The sequence below is a fragment of the Octopus bimaculoides genome, chromosome 7 (assembly GCF_001194135.2).
Source record: "Octopus bimaculoides isolate UCB-OBI-ISO-001 chromosome 7, ASM119413v2, whole genome shotgun sequence".
Classification (NCBI taxonomy): Eukaryota; Metazoa; Mollusca; class Cephalopoda; order Octopoda; family Octopodidae; genus Octopus; species Octopus bimaculoides.
Genome location: NC_068987.1, coordinates 89358683 through 89363250, shown reverse-complemented (window position 1 = coordinate 89363250; position 4568 = coordinate 89358683).

Below are 4568 nucleotides of genomic sequence, written 5' to 3'. Positions count from 1 at the left end.
TACCATATTTTTCCTTCAACCTTAGAGTAATTTAAGACTAATGAAAGGAAAGCTTTATATTACTGAGAATATATAAAACAAAGGTTAACTAATCTCTTTCGTTGTGTGATTTAAAAAAACAGTAATTTTTTAATTTATAGATTAGTGACTAGTTGTCACTTTGAAAACTATATATTTTGAATGGGGAAATTTGGCAGCACCACCTCAAGCCGAACAATTATTCTGTGCTGTTGAAGGGAAATAACCTGGAAACTGCGATATACAGATATTGTTTTGAGCTGAGAGGGGGTGCTAGATTCCCTTGTTCGAAAATATAAGGACACAGATCGTGTCGTATAGCCAGCTAGAGATGATGTCTCCTGGGGCTAAATTGCAGCAACATTCGTCCTAAACCAGAACTGCCATGTTATGTTGGCAAAAATCTTTACTTCAAGGGTTAACTTAAAGTCTGAAACCAAGCTCAGACATGAAGGACAAACTTATGAAAATGCTTTGGTCACTAAGAAACTTGGATCCAAAACAACAAGTTTAAAGCAGCAGCATACACCAGATCTTCACCAGCAACACAAGAGGACATCATATAAAACCATCACACTTGATATACAAAAGACAACAAGAGTAGAAGTCACAACATCCCCACATTTACGACACTGGAATCAAAACATACCAACAAGAGTGATCTCAAGAACCACTTTTGATCAAGAGGAATATTTAACGATGGTGTACAGTGGTTAAGAAGCTCGCTTTGCAACCACGTGGCTTCAAATTCAGTCCCACTACACGGCACGCTGGCGTCTTCTACTCTAGCAACGTACCATCCAATGACTTCTAAGTGAATGTGGTAGAGAGGAAACTATGTGGAAGCCCATACACGTCCCCGTGAACTTGTGATTCAGCAAAAGAGGTCAAAGGAACAAGTACCAGACATGAAAATAAATCCTGGGGTCGAGAAAAATTTTTTAATGTGGTGCCCTAGCATGGCCATGCTCCTAGGACTGAAACAAGTAAAAGATAGATTCAATTCTACCTGGGGCTTCAATCTCTCAACAACAAAACCACAATAAATAAAACGGCGCCAGGAGAGTTTCGTACCTTACCTCATAGGTTTTGTTTCTGCTTGTTTGTTTGTTTTTACCTCTAAGAAACATTTGATTTTCTGTACAATTTATACAAACGAAGAACAAAGCAAAAAAAAAAAAAAGAGAAGAAAGGAAAACAACAACAATGCATCAGCAAATGCCTTAACTGGTTGCATTATCACAAGGTTCAACGGAACGTATTGAAACAAGCCAACACGCTCGCGGCATTAATACGGGCGATGGCGAGGCTAAGACGTTGGAAAAGCCAAGCACCCTTATGGGCATCACCTGACAACTCGGCAAGGCGAACTACCAACAATGACAAGAACTTCATCGTTAGAGGTCCAGCCCCCTCCAAACGTCTCAAATATCACAGGCGGGAAGAGATAGTTCACTGCCAGGTCCTGATACTTCAGGGTTTTGTTCCGCTCGACTACGGAAGCAGTGACCCTCCCATTTACCGCACACTCAGGATATGGGAGGGAGCAAAAGAGTCACAGATCGTGGAGCCCCAGATGAGGCACCTACCTCTTCCCCAGGGACAAAGGGTAAGACCATCTGGTCTCTTTCCATCACTTCTCGCGGGTTTCCTTTTGGAACAGTTCTGCTTTCTCACACTTTCGCTTCAGCCTGACAACTATACAAGAGCCACACACAGAAATTATATAAACTATGAAGAACTTCCGTGGTTTCTAAATATGAGGCAGGATCCCAGGGAGGTATTCAACTATGTGTTGATACAGATTGATCTGTACAATTCAAGATATAGAAAGATACAGCTTATGCAAAGCCTGAGACGTCTTGTTTTGGAGAATACTTTTTAAATATCGTTCCAATAGTGTCAACATTTGTGATAGGAATCTCATTAAACAGTAGCACACCTACAGATGAAGTCTGTTAAAGGTGCTCAACAAAGAATGACAGGAGGGTAACATTCAGATGAGTAGTTTCTACAGGAAATTAAAGCCAATTGTAAAATAAAAGCGACTCGAACTATTTTGAGGAAGATATGACTGCTATTTCTAACAGGTCGAATGGCCAAAGGAATTCTGCAGCGTCATACAGGTGGGCGTCAAGTAAAAAAGTCTTTAAAAAAAAAGCGGAATTGTTAGGTGACAAACGAAAAACGTAACAGATGTCGTGCAAAACTGTAGTAGCTCCAAAATATTAAAACTAAAAGACTTCTTAGACATGTGACGGACACAGAATGATTCTACAGCAAGCTTCAACACAAGCCCTGTCCGTCACTACAAAAAAAAAAAAAATCTTGAAATCCCTCCAAAAGACTGCTACAACATCTTAAAATACTGTTTCCTCCATTCAGCCTAAACAAGCATAAAGAATGTAATGAACAGATATAGCTGTAATGCATAGATATAGCTCACTAGACCCTAATACTGTAACAGGAGCGTACTAACACGTAGAGAGGAATAAGAAATAAGTCCACTTCACCCACTCTTGACACTGTGGCACGCACTAGAATCTATGAATGTAGAGAGTGCAACGTGTCTAGACTATTATATACATGTAATTCTGCTCTGTATGTCGAAATGTGGTCCTCGGCCATAAGGAAACACGATATAGATGAGGATCTGGAGTGATACTTCGTCGAGCAGGTTACTCTACCCAGTTGACCTGAGACGGTAGAGCAACCCATTTCCTACATACAGTAGTAGATCTGTTTGATCAGTGACCATCGAAAACAGACAAAGAAAACTGAAGCGATCCCTCGTGTTAAGAGCAGAAACTCAGAAGAAATACCGAAACCAGAATACAATAATACTTCAAACATGAACTTCATTTAATTTTCTCAATGCAAAGAAACAAAAAACAAAAAAAGAAACCAACCAAAACTGATTCACACATACACGCACATATATATATATGTAACAATATTGTTTCGCCCAGTACAGTCGCGACTTCAACATATTCTTTGTGAAAAACATGATTACGTGTTTAGTCACCAATACACGAATGCTGTAGAGTTGATCTTTATATTCGATCAAACAATATTATCTTTGCTTAATATATATTTTATATAATTACATATTTTATACATTAAAAAAATTAAATATAGATATTTAAAGCATTATTTTTTGTTACACGAGAAAATTTAATGACGTTCTTGTTCGTATTGTATTCTGGTTTAGAATTTATAAAGGATCACGAATGCTAGTTATTTCTTAGGTTTAAATAACGAATTCCAACCAATGGACACCTACTTTGTCCCCAATTTGTTGGATCTGATACTTTACTCGTTGCGATACTAAGATAATGCTCTAAGTATTATTATATGAGTCAATCTTTCAGTCTAAAGATCGCCCATCACTACTGTCCTGTGAAAATCCAGTTCTCTCAATTGTTCTCAGATTAAAATTTTGAGGCTTATAGGCTCTCATATATTTTCAAACCATCACCCATATATATCAGAAATATTGATCTTGTTGGATTCCCTCTTAATTCTCAGGTTAACCCAGATTGTGAGCAGTTGTATGACTCGTCACGCCGCGTTCTAGCAGCGTGACTGGAGTCTTTATATTTCATTAAGTCACATGAGAAAGGACAGGCCCATGACCTTTTAATGGGGTCTCAGAGACAGGGAGGAATGCTGGGAGAAACAATCAGATCAGACACTTTGAATATTTGCAACAATAGATGTTACTAAAGACATCCAAAGACCAGATGGCGCTGTTAAACTGCATAAGTTCAACGCACTTTTCTTACTTTAAGACATTATCGAGGGGAATCTAGCTGTTATATCTAGCAGATCGAACGATCGCTTAGAAATCTACCTCACTGGATTCTCCAATTTTAAACTTAAACGGTTATTTAACAAGTGCTCAATTAAATGCCAATCAATCCCTATCTAATACCATATTCGGCAGAGTTTCGCTGAGAGCTGTCGAGATTCCACCTAACTCCTATGTCTGCTAAACCTTTCCACCTCTTCTTCATTGTAACTAAATATGTCAAGAGACTCATGATAACGCTGGCTTCATAAGAGCTCATTTTTTTAAAAATCGTTTGCATTAACTTCTTATCTAACAGGATAAAGTTTTATAATTTTCGATTCATGGCAAACCAACTACTGAAACAGTTGCAATATATTCGATAAAAGTTAAATCGAACCTGCGAAACAAACTAAATCTACTAAATTAACCTAAAAAAACCATTTGTGGTTTAAACACTTTTGTTCTAGTTTCCAGTTTCTGGTCATAAAACAGTTACATGTGGCTACAGCTAGGAATCGCATCAATGTATTGGAAATATCAATAATTAAAATACAATATTACAGATTTCTTAAATAATAATTCCGACCTAAATATTGAAATAATTCACATTTTCATTTCAAATTAATATTCAAATGAAAACTGCACACATCAGAGATGTATATTTCAATGTAGATTGCATACTTTCACAAGGGCGATTTCCAGATTTATGTCTTTAGGACAAAGATGATTTTAAAAACTTAAAATCGGCAGCATTAAG